The sequence below is a fragment of the Pelodiscus sinensis genome, chromosome 9, assembly GCF_049634645.1.
Source record: "Pelodiscus sinensis isolate JC-2024 chromosome 9, ASM4963464v1, whole genome shotgun sequence".
NCBI classification, from domain to species: Eukaryota; Metazoa; Chordata; order Testudines; family Trionychidae; genus Pelodiscus; species Pelodiscus sinensis.
Genome location: NC_134719.1, coordinates 33276423 through 33297500, shown reverse-complemented (window position 1 = coordinate 33297500; position 21078 = coordinate 33276423). Strand labels below are relative to the sequence as shown.

The window sequence follows — 21078 nt, the reverse complement described above, 5'->3', positions numbered from 1 at the left end:
AAGAGCTCTTACGCAAGAGGGCTTATTCCTCGTGGGGAGAGGAATAACTCTTCCAGAAGAAGCCTTGTTTTACAACGCTATACTGTAAATTTACTTGCGCAAGAACACTCATGGGCTACGTCTACACTGGCATGATTTTCCGGAAATGCTTTTAACGGAAAAGTTTTCTGTTAAAAGCATTTTTGGAAAAGTGCATCTAGATTGGCAGGACACTTTTCCGCAAAAGCACTTTTTGCGGAAAAGCATCCGTGGCCAATCTAGATGCGCTTTTCCGCAAAAAAGCCCCGATCGCCATTTTCACGATCGGGGCTTTTTTGCGGAAAACAAATCTCTGCTGTCTACACTGGCCCTTTTGTGCAAAGTTTTTCGGAAAAAGACTTTTGCCTGAACGGGAGCAGCATAGTATTTCCGCAAAAGCACTGACAATTTTACATGAGATCGTCAGTGCTTTTGCGGAAATTCAAGATGCCAGTGTAGACAGCTGGCAAGCTTTTCTGCAAAAGCAGATGATTTTGCGGAAAAACTTGCCAGTCTAGACACAGCCATGCAGTGTAGTCAACAGGCAAGAAGCTGCCAGTGTAGACATAGCCCAGCAGAAAAACCTGGGAACTGCTTTCCAATCCAGAGTGGCACAAAGCTGTTTCCCTGTTGGTGGTAGGGTCACCCCCTGCTTGGAAAATACCCTGGGGCAGGCAGCGGGCAAGCACTGGGGAGCTCTGGCTTATCCCTGTCAGGGCTACAGTGGCCCTACCCTTGCTAGCGTCTGTCCCAGAGCAGTTGTGTGGCAGAGAAGAGGCAGATACCTGATCTTGTGTGTCCATCTGCCCATGTCCCTCTATGGTGTGATTTGCATGTGGTGTGTGTATAGATAGGCGCGCGCGTGCGCGCGTGCGCACACACACACACACACACACACACACACACACTCTTATTTAAAATGTTCTGGCTAATACTGGCCCCATGATGTTTGTAAAATCCTCCTCCCCGTCCCACTCTGAGGTACTGGTGCCTGTAGGGGCCAGCTGTGCACCTCTAACATCATTACTGACTTCCCAAGTGGGTACCTTCCACCGCACTGTGGGCCATGGGGCTCAGAGTAGTTGCACTTCTGCTGGGGAGACAGCCAGAGCCAGCTCTTCAGAGGTGTCCCTGCCAGGCACAAGGAGGCAGGGAGAGCCTGGGTCTGCTCATCTAACAGCCTGGCCACAGCCCATGGCTGTGGTGGAGGGAGCAAGGGAAGAGTAGCAAAGCTCCACCCTTTTCTCCACACTACCTAGCAGGGAAGCAGGCCTCAGGAATCAATGGAAAGGACACAGACCTGGGAGGGAGTTAAATTTGCATCACCCCGGGCATGTCAGGGGCTCTGTGCCTCTAATTTCCCATCTGTAAAATGGGTCTATTGAAACTTGTCTGCCTTTGTAAAGCATTTGAAATCAATGGCTACTACATCCATGCAAAGTGGCAGCATTTATTATGGGACCTGTTCCTGACTGGCCATACTGTTGTCCTCCAAAGACTGTGCATCATAGATACATGGTGGAGCTGGTTTTTCTCCCTGTTCCAACACATGGTTTGTACTAATCAGGTTCTTATACTTTCCCATCCAAGGAGAAGCTGGGTAGCCTCTCATGGTGACTTATGCAGTATGAGTAACAGCTGTGGCATGTGGGTGGCATGTTCTCCCTTTCCGACCCCCAGTAGAGAGTTGTGAGAGAGGTATTGGTTTGTAATCTCTTTGGGGGTTTATTGCAGGCAAGGTGAGCTTTGCACTTGGAATGGAAAATGGTGCCAGGAGAGGTGAAATGCATTTCCCAGGTGCGGGCCGATTTTTGAGAACACGCTGACTCCTGCACAGATGGGCTTCACTGTTGGGCTCTGTTATGTCTCTGGAGCAGCATTGTCCACCATAGTGTTCACTCCTGGACCTCAGGTGAGCTTTGTTTTTGGTGTCCTGGGTCTGGATCACTGTCTGCCTTGGAGCTAAAGGCAATGCTCTTGACTTTGATGGGTTCAATGGGAAGCTAGAGCAGAGGGCAGGTCTGATAGGCTCACTTCAGTCTGGTAAGGGAGTGACAAGCCAGCAAATTTGCATACATATGAGGCTTGGCTTCATAAATATATAACAATCTCACAAAAGTTCATGCTTTTCCTGAGTGTAGTCTGGGGTGAGTGATGACCTGGGGCAGCTGCTTATCACACATTTTATGGTGCTCGGTACCTCAAAGTACTAATTTTCAGAGTAGTCCAATTCATGTCAAAGGACTGTATGTGAGTAAAGGCTGCATGGTTATGTTTGATATAGCATGTGCACATCTACTGTGTGGAGATATATAAACCATACATTACCCAATTTATCCACCCTTTATTTCTGGTTTTGAGATTATGGTTTATAATCTTTGCAATACACACATGAAAAGTTTTGTGTTCATGCTTTAAAGGAGGAATATTAAATATTAATCATTATTACTCAAATTAGTCTTCATATCCTATATGGTAACAGTTACCCATTATCTTTGTCCTGTTTTAAATTCTGTAGTAAGCAAACAGCAATTTTTTACATCTAATTGTAGAAAATGTTTATTTATTTATAAAAAAAAAGCTCCAGAGAAAACAGTTTTAGAGACTAATTTATTATCATTTTGCTTATAGAGTAGTTAAGGGAATTATTGGTCTATCAAGAAATGAGCATTTTGCTTGGTGCTTGGATTGTGGCCAGATTCAGTCTTGGCTATTACTATATGGTAGAAGGTGGTTCTAAAAGATGAGGCGATTTGTGTAATTCAAGGTTAGGCCTTCTAACCCTTATATAGTGCTTTAAGATGGGGAAAACTGTTCTAAAGGTCAGCATTTTACTTTCTGAGACAGGCATCAATACTTCTTGTATGTGCTAAACCACCACCACCACCAGGGAATAATCCCCCAATGTGAAAATTTCCAATAGAATTTCATAATGTGCACATAGGAATTGCATAGGAAGATGCTATTTTTGGCACAAAATATTTTGGTTTGTTTTTTGATCTTACGAAGTGCATTTATTTATATAAAGAGATGGCCTAAATTGTTTGGATCACAGAAAATATTCCATAGCGACAGTTACTTGAATTGGTTATTTTGCTGGAGGTCAGCAGAAAGACTTTTATTTCCACCAATGTAAAAGCTTTGTTTTAAAGAGTGAAGATTGGTAGCTGGAGAACACACTCTGCATTCCTCTCATATTGCAGCTGGACTGCTGGTAGCCGAGGTTTATTTATTTATTTATTTATTTTCTGCACAGAGGGGAGGAAAATATATCAGTCCATGAATCAATCTAGATAATGGGGAAGGCTGAATGTAATAAATAATACAGTAACAACCCTAAACTAATGAGCTGTTGCTAAGGTACATTTCACAGGCTCATCCTCTATATAAAAAGTCACTAATAATCCCTTGGTGTAATCAGATGATAAAGCTTTGCCATAAGGCAACACCTGTGCAATTAAAGCTGCAGATTCTTTTGCACGTTTCATTAATTTCAGGATTTTGTAAAGGCACAATGACTACACTAATAATCTAGTCTACTTGACTCCATGTCTACTGGAAACAGGGTGTCTAATTAGGTAAAGGTAATTAATTAGAGATAAATGGAGTAATCAGACTCAGTTAACACTAATTCGCTGAATTAAGACATTTTGGGACACCTACTATTCCATTGGCTTTGGTATTTCCCAACAAACAATGAATTGGAGGGTAGTCAGAAAACACTACAATTATTCTGTTGCTTCCCAATCCTGCAAACATTTACTGTCATGAATAACCCCACTGAGGTCAGTGGGCCTCTTCTGCCCCAAGTAGTCCTAATTCCCATGAACTGGTGTGCAGGACCAAACCCTTTTTTTGATTTGGGAGTGTTAGGGCTTGATCTTGTTGGAAAAAATGGAGTCTTGATTTCAGTGGGTATTCGTCTGGTGGGCTGTTCCCACAAAAGCCAATGATACCATCTACACGTTTTGTTAGTCTGAACAGGGTAAATTTAAAAAACAACAAATAGTCTGGTAGCACTTTAAAGACTAACTTGGATGCCCCCTGAAACTTTTGGGTCCTTTCAGTTTGCCTAAAAAGTCCTGTTTGGGCAAAGTGATTTTTGATGGTGGAAGATTTTCTCCAAATTATATTTCATGTGATGCCTTTATTTTAGGGGTGCTTGAGCCTGTGCTGGTGTTTCACAGAGCTGTAACATCATTTATTGCCAATTTTGCTTTGAGACAAACCTAGAGAAGTGAGGAAATTCACAAGTAACTATTAAGGCCAGTATTTTCAAACCTGGGCCCCTATAGTTGATGATCTATGTAAAAGTGACCTGAGTTTCAGAGGCACTGTGCACTTGCAGCTCCCAATGAATTCTGTGGATTTACTTTAATATTACAGGTCATATCCTGCTTGACTTACTTGTATAAATAGCCCCATTAATTGCAGTGGCCTGCTCCCTTTATCCTCCAGGAGACTACTCACATGTGTGAGGGAAAGCGGAAATGGCCTGAAGGGGGCCTAAATGTTGGAGGCTGCCTTCCCTATGAGAGCCCTTCAGCTTGCAGTCTTTGTCTCACAATATTTATGGACATTTTTGTGCAAACGTTTCTGTATTACATATGCTTTTGGACTATTATTACACAGTGATATATAATAATATATAATTCCTTTGGCTAAGTACCAGGAATGCCATGATTAGACTATGCAATGTAATGAAACCACAACAACCTAGATTAGTATTTGTGGCTGGAATTGCACTGAAGTGTGAAGCTCCTGATTTTTAGAACATGATACCTTTCCCCCATTTTCCCTCCAAGCTAGCAAAGGGGATTTCTGCTGGCAGTCTGCAAAATTGGATTTCAAAACATGGAACTGTTCATGTGCTAGCTGAACCACAATGTAGTGATGGAAGCTCCATTCCTTCCCACTTCCCAGAAAGTTTTACATCTTCCAAGTCCCCCTCAGAGATTTGTAAATAAATAACTTCTGGGAGGAGCCCTCATATGTGATTTTTTTTTCAGCCTGGAGCAAGTTTCTAGCAGCTGAGTTTCACTCGCCTAAGAAAGGGGTGGGAAGGTAATTAAAATTGAACACTGACTCTGGCAGTACTGTCAGACACTAGTAGGTGTGACTCTTTAAACAGCTATTATATTATATAAATGGCAGGAAATGGGAAAATAATTTTTTAGCCCATTTTAAACAACAACATGGCAATTTTGGGCTTCAGAACCAGGGCCATGGACTTGCTGAGACTGAAGTCAGAGGGTGTCCATTGACCACAACAATAGTAGGTTGGGGCCCCACATTTTAAATATAGCCATCTCTCCCCTGTTCAAAGATGCTTTAAATAGAAAATTCTGCCTCCTTCTGTGCAGGTGTGATGTGTCCCAGATAGAGCAGAACTGGTGAAACTCTACTGTGTGCTGGCGATGGAGGGGTTTTTTGCTAGCACAACACTTGTCTCAATTTCAGGGGCCTCCAATTTTTGAGGCCATTAGCAGATAATGGGAGAAAAAAATCCCATCTAATAGCCTGGGGGCGGGGAGAAGAGGGAAAGTATCATTCTAAAAATCATGAACTGCACATGCTCGGTGCAACTGATGACTATCTCCATGTAATTACATCAATTACCTCCACTGGCTAGTACCACCATGGAGTCAGAGCCATACTCCCACAGAGGGGATCAGAGGAGAGAGCCGCAGAACTCTACTTAGCTAACTTGCGAGGGAATGGAGATTTTCCCCTTCATGGTTTCATCCCTCTTCTTGTGCACTTAATGGTGCTAGCAAATGCAGCCTTAGCATTCTGAATTGTTTGTACAAGTTATAGAAAATTAAAAAGATCCACATACTTTATATCACCTTTATTTCTGTACATAATTTTTCAAAGCTAATTTCTAATTTTGCCATTGGTGGTTATCTTGCTAAAGATCTGTCCCTTTGACTACACCCATAAATGTTTAAGGCTTGGTATGCTTCAATGGCTCTCTTACAACACAGAGTTCAGACGATTCAGGTGCTCTCCAATGGGTATAATTCAACCCATGATGCTTGTTTGCACTGATAATTGTCAAAGTGATATTTAATGTTTAACAATGTAGCCCATCAGCAGAATCTCTGCAGAGCACAGAAGCACTGCGTGTAACTGAGTAAACAGTAATTGCCAAGAGTAATAGCTCAGGCACTGCCAATGAGATCAGACACCAAGCGAAGTTCTGAAAATGGCTAAGAGAGCTGCCACTTACTTGCTTATGTTCTCCAAGAATCCCATGACAGCCCTCCCCTGAAAGGGCTAAAAAGTATGTTTCTGCCTTCTTTGTAGGTCATCCCCTTTCAGCAGCCAAATACCAGTAGGTGAGGCTCTGAAGTCCTTGTCATGCAGTCTGGAGGACACTGCGGCAGGCCAAAATATGGCTGGCAGTCCTGATTCAAGTAACTACACCAGAGTGTCACTTTATCACATGCGGAAAGAGTTGTCACGTCTGTTGAACCAACTCTCATGGGCCCTGGATATGATTATTTATATAGTACCATGCATGTGCCTGGCATTGAACAGAGAAGGAGAAAGACGAGGTCTGCACACTGGAGGCCAGATAGTGAGATCAGATGGATAACATCCAGAGCAATAACAACAGAAGAGGGGGTGAAAGGAGGATACAGGAAGTAAGAGGGAAGATGAGCTGCTTTTGGAGCTTAGAATATTTAATTTTTCTGCTTCATATTTGTCTTGCTTTGTTCTAGATATGTTTGCATTTTACATATGTGAATTCATGGGAGCAGGAGCTTGGGGTACATGAGCTAGGGTCAGTGATCTGGAGCTGCTGGAAAGGAGTGAGTTTTGAGGATAGATTTGAGGGAGTTGAAGGTTCCTTGGTTGTTAGTAACTTTTGTTACTTAATAAATAGGTTAGCTGGCTTCTCAGGGATAGCTCAGTGATTTGAGCATTGGCCTGCTAAACCCCAGGGTTGTGAGTTCAATCCTTGAGGGGACCATTTAGGGATCTGGGGCAAGTCTGTCAGGAATGGTACTTGGTCCTGCCCTGAGGGCGGAGGACTGGACTCAATGACCTCTCAAGGTCCCTTCCAGTTCTATGAGATAGATATAATATATGGAGATATACCTCTGTGGCACCAACTGTGTTTGCCCTTTAAAGAGCTTCCAGCCCTGGGATAGTTAGTTGCTCCCTTCGGTCCTTCCCTTGCCTTCTCATCTGCCGTCACCTGGCCACAAGTCACAGTGCCATGAACCTAAGCTGAGCAACAATAAAACTACTGGCTTTGATTCACAGTGGTATCAGGAATCAATGGAGATCAGCACTAGGCCTGCTGCATGAGCTGAAAGCAAGATCAATCAGGTCAGTTGCCACAGGGAGGGAGGGGACTGAACAGGCAGTAGGTTAGTCCAGGATGGATAGGATAGGACTCAGGGCAGTGGAATGTACTCCTCTCTCACCGATCAGGAAGAAAAGGTTATAAAGCAAAGGACATTATAGTCAGGTGCCCCTCTTACAAGGGGGCACAAGGAATTCCCAGGAACTCTCCTGCTGTGGACTAGAGGGTTTCTATGATTCCAGAAATGACCCTGTGCAGATGGCCTTAGTTTCCTGAAAAACAACTGGGCTTGAAGGGGGGGCAGAGGCAATCCCCTTTCCTCAGCATGTTGTACCCTGGGGCCATGTCTACACTAAGAGGCTGTGTCTAGACTGCTTCCCTTTTTCATAAAAGGGATGCAAATTAGACATATCGCAATTGCAAATGAAGCGGGGATTTAAATCTCCCCCGCTTCATTAGCATAAAAATGGCTGCCACTTTTTTCCAGCTCGGAGCTTTGCCGGAAAAAAGCGCCAGTCTAGACGCGGATCTTTAAAATACTTTCTGGCTTAAGAGGGATAAGGGATCTTTCGGAAAAGGCTTTATTTTCCGAAAGATCCGCGTCAAGACTGGCGCTTTTTTCCGGCAAAGCTCCGAGCTGGAAAAAAGTGGCAGCCATTTTTATGCTAATGAAGTGGGGGAGATTTAAATCCCCACTTCATTTGCAATTGCGATATGTCTAATTTGCATCCCTTTTACGAAAAAGGGATGCAGTCTAGACACAACCAGAAAGTATTTCAAAATTACTAAATTTCACTTAACTCCCAATTTAACAAATTTGACCTAGCGTGTCCACACTTCAGGGAAGCCTCGAAATTAGTCTGAGGCAGGCTTTGTTAATGTGGACACACTATCTCATACTTAGAGCCCCCGAAAGTACCAGGGAGTAATTAATTTGAATTACTCTGGGGAGTAATTATTTTGAAATAGCAGCACTGGAGCATCCACAATACCATTTTTTCAAAATAGATATTTTGGAATTAGTGTTACTCCTGATGAAAAGCAGGGGTACACATTTATAATTCTGTGGTCCATTATTTTGAAATAACAGGCCTGGTAGTATGGATGCTCTGCTTATAAATTCAACTTGTGTGTGGAAGGGTTATTTTGAAACAAAGTCCTAGTGTAGACCAGGGCTGGGAGGGGATGGTGTGGACCTTAGCTATTATTAGGCTACGTCTACACTGGCATGATTTTCCGAAAATGCTTTTAATGGAAAAGTTTTCCGTTAAAAGCATTTTCGGAAAAGCACGTCTAGATTGGCAGGATGCTTTTCCGCAAAAGCACTTTTTGCGGAAAAGCATCCGTGGCCAATCTAGACGTGCTTTTCCGCAAAAAAGCCCCGATCGCCATTTTCACGATCGGGGCTTTTTTGCGGAAAACACTACTGTGCTGTTTACACTGGCCCTTTTGTGCAAAAGTCTTTCGGAAAAAGACTTTTGCCCAAACGGGAGCAGCATAGTATTTCCGGGAAAGCACTGACGATCTTACATGAGATCGTCAGTGCTTTTGCGGAAATTCAAGCGGCCATTGTAGACAGCTGGCAAGTTTTTCTGCAAAATCAGGTGATTTTGCGGAAAAACTTGCCAGTCTAGACACAGCCTTAGTGTTTAATGGAAATATAACAGTGTGGTATTGTGGATTAAGAAGCTTTTTATAATGTTCTTTTATTCAAATTAAATGACCTTTACATTTGAAACTTTGAACAAATATTTAAAATAGCTGAGTGAAAAGGGCAGAACATTCCTCTGTAATAACCTTTATTCACTTCTTGTCTCCATTTTTATGCTGTTCTTTGGCCTTTGCTGTTTACAAGAATGATATCAAAGCAAATGTCCCAACAGCTTTGGGCTTCAGTGGGCCCATAATCTAGCATTTTTTTCAGCCCCTGGAGTTTTGACTTCAGTGTTTGTACCAAGTACTGAAGAGCAGTAGGTTCCCTGGCCTCTCTTGTGTTATGGGGGTGCCCGTAAGCCACCTTCACATCCCAATTTCTGTTTAGGTAAGCACACCGCAGCAAAGACAGCTGCTTTGCAGAGCTGTGACCCCACTGTTGTATTTCCTGTTTGTGAATGAACACGAGTTAATTTTAATTTAAAAATTAGACATAAATGTGTAGCTAAGTCAATGAAAGATACCTATTCTTAGTCTGATTTGAAATAAGTACTGGCATTAAAATACAGTCCACATGTGATTTATATGGACTATCTTATTTCATGGCAATGCTTGGCTGGTATCTCACTATAAAGTGATTGAGTCCATTGCTCAGCATGCCATTTTACTACATCACAGTTGCCAAATGCTTAATACTTTAAAGAGGAAGTTCTAAAATTTAATAGTTTATTTTATTATTACTCTTTTGGATATAATTAACTGGGAATGCACTTTAAATTGCTTTTTTTTCCTTGCTATTGAAATGGTTTTACACTGGGGGAAAAAAGTCTGTCAGACCATGGGTCTCTCCCTTGATGCACATTATTAGACTCTTTTTAGAGACAAGCAAGCAATTTTGCTGTCATTGGTCTTGTTCAAACAGAGTGTGTTTGTCTATGCAATACACTTGGGGAAGGGTGTCAAAAAAAAGATCACCAGCTAACAGCTGACATTGCTTCTGCATGCTCATCTAAAATCTCCTCAAACAGAGCACTTACAACACACATTTTTAAAATATTGCTGAAAAAAGCCATATAATTAAGCTAAGATAAAACATTTGGGGCCCGATTCTTATTTTCTCTGAGGCTGTGTCTAGACTGCAGATTTTAAAAAAAGTAGCCTTTTTTTGAAAATACTTCACCTGCATCTAGACTACAGCCACGTTCTTTCGAAATTAAATCGAAAGAACGCGGCTTTTCTTTCGAAGGTGGTACTCCTCATTTCATGAGGAATAATGCCTTTTTTCGAAAGTGCTCTTTTGAAAAAAGGCGCTATGTAATGCAAACTGTGCTTTTTCAAAAGAGAACATCTAGACTGCCTGGGTGCTCTCTTCCGAAAAAGCAGCTTGCTTTTTCGAAAGTTCTGGTTGTAGTCTAGACGCTCTTTTTCGAAAGAGGCTTGCAGTCTAGACGTAGCCTGAGACTACTTTATACTGCTTTGGCACCCTCAAGTGGGTCTTAAAGTAAGAGTGAATGATGGTTACACTGCAGTAGAGGGATGTAAAGTGGCCTTAGTGTAAATGAGAATCAGATCCTTTATTTCATCAAGGTTTAGTTTAAAAGTAAGTCACACTTTTGATACAAATTGGAGCCTTTTATTCAAGTAGTGCACTTTGTTCTGATGTAAATTTAGAAGCCCTATGCAGGTACATGTTTCTTTAATGAAATGGCGGTGCTTATTAATTGTATTATTATTTAATATTTATGTTGTAAGCTTGCACAATGCTTTACAAAAATAAAAACATGGCACCTGTCCCAACGAGCCTACAGTTTCATACCTGGATTCTACAAAAACCATGAGTAACTTTAAAACCTAAGTAGTTTTGTTGAGTTCACTGGGAATACTTGGGTGCTTTGCTGCAGCACTGGAGCCTAAAGGGACCTAGGAAAAGACAGGCTCTAGGCTTTAGCATGTTAGAATCAATTTAAATTTGAATTGCATTCAAATTAACAGTGAAGTTTGGAAGGCCCCCTTTGGTTTAGAAACCAGGCCTAGTAAGGCTACTAGGTGATGAGCACACTAAGCTTCCACCCAACATCAGCTATAACCAGCTTGCACTCTAGTTTTCATGACCCTTTGTAGACATAGACCATGAGCAGTTCTGACTCAAGGGTTTGAGGGGAGCAGCACCATGGCTCCTGATTAGCTCATTGCCCTTTATAAACCCCAGGTAAAGTTCAGGAAGTGTCCTGGTAACAGTATCAGGGTTTTCTACAGCTGTAAGAACGCTCTTATGTCCTTGATTTGATCTGGCCTTTGCTTCCTTGACTCAAATCCTGAGACCAGATTTGGACTCTGGTATGAACTGGTCTGGATCTGGCAATGAAATATGCTGCTACTCCTATACTTGGGTTTCCTCTGACCATTGGCCCTGTCTGCCTTTGTTGGGTTTCTGATAGATGCTATTGGATTTACCACTTGCTACCTGTCTAGTAGGTTGTTTTGTGTTTGCATCTGTATGTATAGTAACTCTTACACACTCCCTGTTTATGAAACACTTCTTTTGTGCATTACAGACCAGATCTGCCTCCTACTGAAGTCACTGGCAAAACTCTCTTGGCTGTGTCTAGACTGCATCCCTTTTCCGTAAAAGGGATGCAAATTAGACACATCGCAATCGCAAATGAAATGGGGATTTAAATCCCCCCCGCTTCATTTGCATAAACATGGCTGCCACTTTTTTCCGGCTTGGAGCTTTGCTGGAAAAAAGCGCCAGTCAAGACGCGGATCTTTCGGAAAATAAAGCCTTTTTCGAAAGATCCCTTATTCCTCTTAAAATACAGAATAAGGGATCTTTCACTCAAATATTTCACTCAGATATTCCACTAACACATTTTGTAAATAAATTGGGAAGCTTCTTGTTTTGAAGACTTATTTTGAGTAGGGATGTAATAGTATAGTCAATTAGCCTAGCCAATAAGCAAATGCTTATAGGTTAATTCTATAGACTACTCGCATTTCCCTTCCCCTCCCCTTGCCAATAAATTTTTTAGCGGGCTGGCCAGAATCCTGATTCAGTCCTGGCTCAGAGACCTATCCCCAGGGCCGACTTATCCATTAGGCACAGTAGCCACAGTGCCTAGGGCACACGATACTTTTAGGGGCCCACGAAAATGTTTTAATTTCTTTAAAAAAAAAAGAACTTTTAGGGTCGAAGAAAATGTTTTAATTTTTTTCTCACATCAGAAAAAAATGAAGCTTTTAGGGCCCACAAAAATCTATTAAATTTTGCCTAAAACAAAAAAAATGTTGAAGTATTTAAAGTTATATCACAAATAATTTTTAATATTGATATTATTATGGTGGGAGGGGCCCACGAAGGCAAAAGTGCCTAGGGCCCACGAAAGTCATAATGCGGCCAAGACTGTCCCCACTGTGGTTCTGCATTTAAAGTGTATTAAGAGCCAGGAGTGCAGGCAGCCTGACTCAGTTCCAGCTTGTGCCAGGTCCAGGAGCCCTTCTCCGGACAGGGACTGCTGCCACTGCAACTGATATTTAACATCCCTAATTTAGAGTCCTGGCTACTAACCTGAGAAGGCCTTACAATATGGGTTTTTCAGAACTCTAGTCAGAATTAAACTGGTACCCAAAAGCGCTGAGACACGGTATATCATGAAAGGCTAGAATGTTCCTTGGGTTGGTGTAATCTAGGCCTTGATACTGTGAACACCTACTCACATGAGTAACTTTACACACTCATTCTCCTAATACTTGAGTTGAGGTTGCAGGGTGTTACTGAGTTGTAAGTTCTTTGGGGGCAGGGATTGTTTGTTGGGCTGTGTCTGTACAGGATCTGGTGCAATGGGCTCTGGCTCATGAGTGGCACTTCTAGGTGGAAATGTGTGAATAACAGATATTTTTTCAGCTGACTAGCAATTCCAAAAAGTAACAAGAAAAGCTTTGGTATAAAATGAAACAGTCTTTCAAACTATGGTGAATTGAAGTAATCAATTATTATTAGGCTGACTAAAACATTTTCACTTAGGCATTTTCAAATGTCATTTCAAGTTAACTATTTTAAATGTGTTAGTTTTCTAAATAAAATTTTGAAGTGAAAAGCCTCCGGGATGGAACGTGGTCTCCAGTGCAGCTAATATTGTCCATTTAATGGATACTAACTGTACTGAAGTAAATGGAAAATTTAAAACTGATTCAAATTTCATAATTCCCAGAGTGCCTCTAACTTTTTATAGCCTTGTTGTATGTTTACAATTCTGTTGTAACAAGGAATTGGGGGGCTGGGGGAGGAGAGCATTCTGAAATGTTTAGTAACCTCTTTAGCAGTGTTTCTAAATGATAAGACTTCAATATTTTTTTATCCCCACATCACCAACCAAACTCAGTTCTGTAGAGTTTGCAGTTCTAGGGGCAGTGAAGATGTGGAGGTGTCGGGAGCTTTGTGGGTAGAGTGAAATGACTATAATTCAGTGACTACTTTTATAATAAACTTGTAATGAATTTAGCCACCCTTGCAGAATCTGCAGATTGCAGATTTCCCTTGACTTCTCTGTAGGCTTGATTATGAGCAATTAGTGGTGAGTATTTGAAAAGTGAGCTGTGTTGGTGAGTTATGATCACTGAAGTTGTGTGGCCTTGTATCTATTGCCTGATTGGATGGTTGGGAATTCTTATGTTCAGGAGATGGACTGGGTGACATGACATTTTGAAGGAATGGAGCAGGTAAATCAAGCCCTGACCAAAGCATAATTCCTAACAAAGTTGAAAGACTTATTGACTGGGTGAAGAGTTCATTTTTTGAAGTTCCATTCTCACAGCAACTGCATTTTCAACCACTGTAATGGTCAGTTCCTTGTCTCACTCATTTTGAAACTAATGGGTCTCATCTAATCAAAGAAGAGGGTGCTACTCAGCACAAGTATTGACTCACAAAAATTGACTCTTAATTTTATCTGCGGGAGGTATTTAGAATCCTGTTCCCAGTCTGGATCAAACAATGTCCTTTCACACAGAACATTTTCCAAGAATGTTGTGTTAACTGGACTGGTTTTTTTTTCATATCAAAACCTCAGTCATAGACAAGTGTGTGTACAGTCCTGTTTTTGAATCCTAGAATCACAGAAGTGTAGGACTGGAGGGGACCTCAACAGGCCATCTAATTTAGTCCTCAGCATTCAAGGAAGGATTAAGTAATAACTAGATCATTCCTGAAAGGCGTGTGTCTAACACAGGGGTGGGTAATCAGTGGCCTGAGGGCCAGATGTGGTTCACCGGGGTTAGCCTCTGGTGGGACTGCAGATATGTTATTACCTATGCGTCCACAGGTATGGTCACTTGCAGGTCCTGGGAGCTGCAGAGCACTGTTCTTGTCCACTGGGTGCTGCAGGAAACAGCATGGGCCAGGCTATTGCTTCCCACAGCTCCCATTGGCTGAGAACAGTGAACCACAGCCAATGGGAGCTGTGAGTGGCCATACCTGTAGACACACAGGTAAATAAAGTGTCTGGCGGGCCACTAGGGGCTAATGTTGGCAAACTGTATCCAGCCTGCAGGTGCTTATTGCTCACCCCTGGCCTAACCTGTTCTTAAAAATCTCCAATGATGGAGATTCGACAATGGTGCGAGCATACCTCCTTGCCTTATTTAGTTGCCTGTCTGGTAGACTTTGAGCAGGTTAGAGATCTCTGTCCTCTAATTATGTCAAATAGTAGTGCATTCTACTTAATGCAGCTTCTGGTATGACTACACAAGTGCAGGCGCTTGGAAGTCACTTTCTGTCTGTATTTTATTGTCACTAGCCGAGCCAAGCCTCACGGCTGCGCTGCAGCAGGCTGAGGAGTGGCAGAGACAGGAGGATGTGGTGGAGAGGTGTGGCGAGTGAGTGGGATGCAAGTGAGGGGGAGGGCGGGTTGCGGGAAGACCCGGGGGGCACTGGCTTGGGGGGCCGAGGGAAGAAAGGAGGGATGGGTGGAGTGTGGTAGGCAGGGACTTACTGCTGGCCACAATACTCACAGCATCTCCCACTTCTCTTTGTCCCTGGGCCCAATGTGCTGCTTGGAGAAGTTATCGTGCTGTGGCAGCAGCTGCTTGATGGACCATGAGGTGCTGCTCCTGCTGCACTCTGCTGCTTCCACCACCTGGGGTGCAGGAACAGCATGGGGTCCTGGCTCACGAGCCGCCCTCCCCAGCAGGCACAGGTATGCATGGTGCCACCAGCTCCTCGCTGCACCGGCTGGCCACTTGCTGGGGAGGTGCTGAGCCCTGCAACTTGAATGGCAAGTGCTGCTTTTCATGTGTCACATCCCACTTTGGTGCAAGGAGGGGGAGGAGGAAACAGCTGCCCCCAGCCCAGCCCACCCCATCCTACCCTTCCCATGTATTCTTGAATGTCATGGCTCATCCACTAACTCACTGGCAACCACTTGCATTTTTCTCCCATGCACCCATTGTGCTGCTTTTCAAGTCTCATGTCCCACTTTGGTGCGGGTGGTGGGGGAGGTGTGCCGCTTTTCACCCCCCACTTTGAAGCGTGTGGTGGGAGAGGACGTCTTCCAGTTTATTTCTGTGTATTCTCCAATATTCTCTGTGACAGACGATGTGACGGACACCTCTCCTTTTATAATCGTATAGATCAGTGTTTCCCAAATGGTGTTCTGTGGAAACCTGGGGTTCCGCAAAGTGAAACTAAGGGTTCCGCAAGAAAATTCTACTCCCCCACCCGCTGCAGAGCCCGTAGGCAGCTCCCATTGGAGCTGTGCCTGTGGAGGCGGGCTTCTGGTGGCTCCACCACCCACTGCAATTGCCCCACCACTGCAACTGCGCGGCCCCCTCCTCACCCGCAGGATGGCCCCTGTCCCACAGGGACTCCAGTGCTGCACAGCCTCCTGCTCCTCGTGTGCAGACGGCGGCTTGTCACAGCAGCTGCTGCTGCTGGGAGGGGAGGGCTAGCTGGGTCTGAGGTGCTAAGTAGCCGCTCCCAGACCTTGGCATTTTTAAACTGCTGCCTGCGCCCCGGCAGGGGCCATGCGGAGCTCAGCTGGGGCTCTGCCCCCCCACCTTTGGGGTGCACTCGGGCTCGCTGCCCCCCATGCGCTGCCACTCTCTCTCCCCTGTGACCCTCTCCACCCTGCTGGGGAAGTGGCAGAATCTGGTCTGGCGGGGAAGGTTGGGGTTTCTACTTCACCCCCGTCCCTGCCAGTGGGAAGTCTGACCTGGTGCTGCAGCTGTGCTGGGATCCCCGCTGCAAGGGAGGCGGGGGACTGAGCTCCCTCTCCTGCCCCCTCGCGGGGGGAACAACAGCATGCTGCCTGGAGGTTTTCCCTGCTGCAGCAGAGTGCCAAGCCAGGTAAGTGTCCCCCCTCGTGCCCAGACCCCACACCCAAATCCCCCTCACTCACTCCCCTCCCCCTGCCAAGACCCCTCATTCCCAGCTTGCTCTGACACTCTGCTCCATATACAAGACTGTTATTAGGGGTTCTGTGAAATTCTTTTGAGTTTAAAAGGGTTCCGTGGCCAAATAAAATGGGGAAACACTGGTATAGATGAATTGTCATTGCTTAAATGTTCTTGGCCTGCAAACCCAGAAGGGCAGGAGGCTTGGGGTGTGGGGAGGGAAGAAATCTACCTGCGCTAAATAATTTTTGGAGATGCAATAAGGAAAATACTGACTTAATACATCCATTGTAGAATTTTGTCTAAAACTACAAATGGGGGGAAATCTACAAACTGTTCATTCTATTCCATCAGTTCATTCACTTTCTGTTTTTTTCCTGGTGCATTTTTATGCATCATATGGCAATGTAAATAAGAGAGTCCTAGTGGTACACAAATGGATTACAAACATATCAGTAAGGAGCTAGCTTTATAGTCTGAGAATACATTGTTTCAAATATTTATGAAAATAAACTGGAATTCTTGGGCCTAATCCTGTTATCAGAGCTCTGCAGGTGGACCATTATACACACACACATTGAAGTGAATGGGGATCTTCATGAGCTCATACACTGACTGCATAAGATACATTGCAGACCTGGGTCTTAGGTTTGTAAAATCTGGGTCTCCGAAGCAGCATAGCAGTTAAGCATATGTGTAGTTCCATACCTATTCAGCTAAGCACTTCTTTTCAGTGATTCTTAAGCATGTGCTTAGCTTTAAGCCCATGCTTAACTGTTTTGCTCAATCAATGCCAAAGCCTTCCAAGATGTAACAGGAATCTCTAGGAGATTCACTTTTAATAAAATCTTGTTTAAAAATAAAGTGCTGGAATGAGATGTGTATAGAACCACTGCACTCACTTTAAAATGTAACCAAGTACTGATGGAAAAATATTGATGTATTTTGCACATGACTGAGTTTTCTTAAAATGTAAAACTAAGTCTTGTGGCTTTGCTTCTGAACAGTGTGAAAAAATATTTAGTTAGTGACTGAGTCTAGTTTGGTCCAGTGGATTATTTTAATTTGCTGACTTTCTATCTTGGCAACTCAAAGAAAACCTGCTAGGAACCTGTCGTCTCTAGTGTACATTACTATATACAGCCACAAACTGACATAGTGGAACACTGCTGAGAATAAGAGGCAGTTCATCATGCAACATCAGAATACATCATATAGCAAGAGATATTTTGGAAAAGAATGGCACAGCTGTTACTAGTCAGGATTTGGGTTACTTGGCATGACATGTAACAATACTTCTACAGTGCCTATCTGAGCCATGCTTGCTCTGACCATTGCTGTCAGTTACTTGCTTTCATTTGAACTAATCCCTCAATTCACTGGTGTTCTAAAATATTTAATTGAACTTCTTACATTATATTGGTCCATATCTCAGTTGTGCATGATAGACACTTTTACAAATTTTGTATTCTCAGTGGTTCATAGTGTTATATTTCAGAGGTTTTTTTTTAAATTTGCTGAATACTTTTCAGATAACACACCCACCTGGCCACACAGCTCAGCATAGGTACACTCCCTCCCCCCAAAGAAAGGCCTGAGACTTCAACCTCATGTAGATTTTTAGGCTGCCAGTTTGGCAGGCAATTGAATTTTTCCATCTTTTGAAAACCACAATTAAGTAAACAGAAGTGTGAGAGGCAGTGCTTATCTGCACAGCCTGATTCTGTACTGGATAGAAAAGCACTAGGAGAAGATAGCATGACCTGTCTATCCTTATAGTATGTAAGTTCCAAACACAACAGTTATATGGTATGTCCAGAAGGGAAGCTGGCTCTCGTCCAATCCCTCATTCTAGAATTCCCACTTCATTCTCCTGTATTCTCTTCTGTTCTTCTCTTAGCCCTTGCCATCTCCACTGAATGTGCCCATGAGAGATGCTGTAATGAAAAGGTGAGTCTTGCATTTTGATCTCAGCATGTTCAGATTTCTGTTCATTCTGATGTCTGGGTTTTTTTTAAAAAACAACCACTCAGCAGCAGGGCTCTGGCTATGGAAAAGTCTGACAAACATTAGATCCGTACTCTGGACTTCTCATAGAACACTAGAATGGACCTGAAGAGGTCATCCAGTTCAGCCCCCTGCACTGATGGCTGGATCAAGCACCATCTTGATCATCCCTGACAGAAGTTTGTCTAACCTGCTCTTAACTATTTCCAATGATGGAGATTCCACAACCTCTCAAGGTTTCTATAGTATCCCTATGGAATTCATTTGGCTCAGTGGATCTGAGATGGTCTGACTCACAGAAAGTCTTGTGTATTGGGATTTTGCATTGGGTGTGAAAGCAGACAGGGAGCCACCTGTGTGTGCAGGACACCAGTGTGATGTGTTCACCCAACATGTTACGAAAGCCAGGCTTCTGCATGACACATGGGTTGTGCTTTTCAGAAAAGAGTAATATCTGACAATTCCAAATGGCATAACCTAGAGGAGAGGAAAAACGTAAAAAACAACGAATAGTCTAGCAGCACTTTAAAGACTAACAAAACATGTAGATAGTATCATGAGCTTTTATTATTGGGATCTACCAGTAGATCTTGGAGCCTCTAACAGGAGATCCTAACTGGCTTGGCCAGGAAGCTATCAAGTGTTGGTACTTCAGTTGCCCTTCCACCCACTGTCATGCTCCTCCTGCCCTCTGTCTTGGAACTGCCCCCTGTTGGGTGTGGGAGGGAGAAGAGGGGTATGTGCTGATGTCAGAATTATCCCCTGCCCCCCACTCCCGTACTTTATCTCCACGCAGAGAGAAGGGGATGGAGGGAGCTTGGCAATACAAATCTCTGTGACTCTCACACATTGTGTGTGTGTCTGTCATTCTCACAAACACACCCTCTCATTTCCCAACCCAGCACACATGTGGGGGGTTGTTGTTACTTCTTTTATTGCTTGCAAAGTGTGTTACTTTTGGTTTCGACTGGTCTGTGCATTTCATAATTTTCATTTCTCTCATGCTTAAATTTAATTATTTGAGTTGTGAGTTCTAAAATGCCTAACCTGCTGTGGCTGGTGTAATTCTCTTTGAGAGACATCCCTGGGGGTGCTCCACAGTAGCTGTAGGTGCGTCCCAGCATTTCAGAGTGGATTTTTGATAGTAATGCATTGGGGCAGCACTTGTGCAGCGCACGATTTGCTCGGGCCTCTCCGCATCATCGCGCATGTGTGGCCAGGAGCGGCCCTAGACAAGCTGCCGGCAACTGGCACCCTAGGTGAAGCACGTGATCGGCGCCCCCACCTCCAAAGTCCTCAACAGCCATTTATCTTGGCGCCCTAGGTGACCGTCTAGTTCATCTGTATTGACGGGCCACCACTGTGTGTGGCCACCTTCCCTTCAGTTCCTTTATACTGTCCCCAGCTTCAGAGGGACCTCTGCAGTGCTCCTCAATCCTCATTCTTTCTAGAGACCGTTAGATAGATAATTAGTTTATTCCAAGTTTTTTTTTCTCCCTAGTTGTTGTTAGAGAAGAAGAAAAAAGAAAAAACAAACAACCTCTCCCCCCCCCAAAAACCCGCCATTCGCCTCAACCGGCTCCTCTAGCCGTTCATTAATATCACTGAGAGACGGGCTCACCTGGCTTCAAATGCTGCACAGACTCCAATGATGTTATGCTGGCCTCAGATGCCCACGATAAATGTGTTAAGTGCCTTGGGCACTCCCACTCCCAGCGGGACTGTCTACACTGCGGCAAATTAAAAGCACGTACACAGAGAGACAGAGACCTCCGTTTAAAAATGATTCTCACAGACAAGGGCAAACACCCTTCCTCAGACCTGGGCTCCAGGCAGACCACCAACGACAAAGGGATAAACTGCTTAAATCCCCCAAAGAAACGGGCCACCTCGCTTCCACAAAACCTGTGCTCGCCGAAACAGCGCTCAGTTGAGAGGCAGTCGGCTAATCCTGACAAGCCACTCCTCGGTACCTATGATAAACCGTGGTAGAGATGTAGCCGTGTTAGTCTGGGGTAGCTGAAGCAAAATGCAGGACAATGTAGCACTTTAAAGAATAACAAGATGGTTTATTAGATGATGAGGAAGTGGGTCTGGCCCACGAAAGCTCATCATCTAATAAACCATCTTGTTAGTCTTTAAAGTGCTACATTGTCCTGCATTTTATTATAAACCGGGTACCCCAGGTGCAGTCTGAACTCATTATAAAAGCGCCACACAGGGTGTCCAACCAGAGGCTACAGGCCACATCATGCCTGCCTCACAAAGCTTTGCACTGAGCATGGAGTCGACCAGCACTGTGCCAAATACAGCGGTGCCACAAGCGGTTACCACTGCAGCAATTGAGAGGGAAGTCACATGGCTCTGCCCCGCCTTTGCTGCCCATAACAACTCCTCACACTGTGTGCTCTGCTTCTGTAGCATCACAGGCGCTCTGATATTTTATAGCAGGGGTTCCAAAACTTTTTTTGACATGGGGACCAGTAAATCCATTCACGAGCTTTTGGAGGTCCTGTGACATTCATTTGCATATTTGCATATTCAATAAGCAAATGATGAATATTCAAATAAGTTGTTTCTGGTCCTCCCAAAGCCCCCAGTGCCAGCATTAGCAAAGTTTTGATATAGTTACCCACAATATTCTTGCCAGCAAGTTAAGGGAATATGGATTGGATAAATGGACTGTAAGATGG

The 21078-nt window shown here is 43.8% G+C and overlaps 1 long non-coding RNA gene across 1 annotated transcript in view; it reads left to right on the top strand.

Moving 5' to 3' along the window:
* The first annotated feature begins 377 nt into the window (after nt 1–377).
* Nucleotides 378–21078, top strand: part of LOC112543757 (uncharacterized) — a 34131-nt gene continuing 13430 nt past the window's right edge. The window contains exons 1-2 of the long non-coding RNA XR_012906109.1: nt 378–1930; nt 18279–18328. This is a non-coding gene — a long non-coding RNA (uncharacterized LOC112543757). The remainder of the gene's footprint in view (nt 1931–18278; nt 18329–21078) is intronic.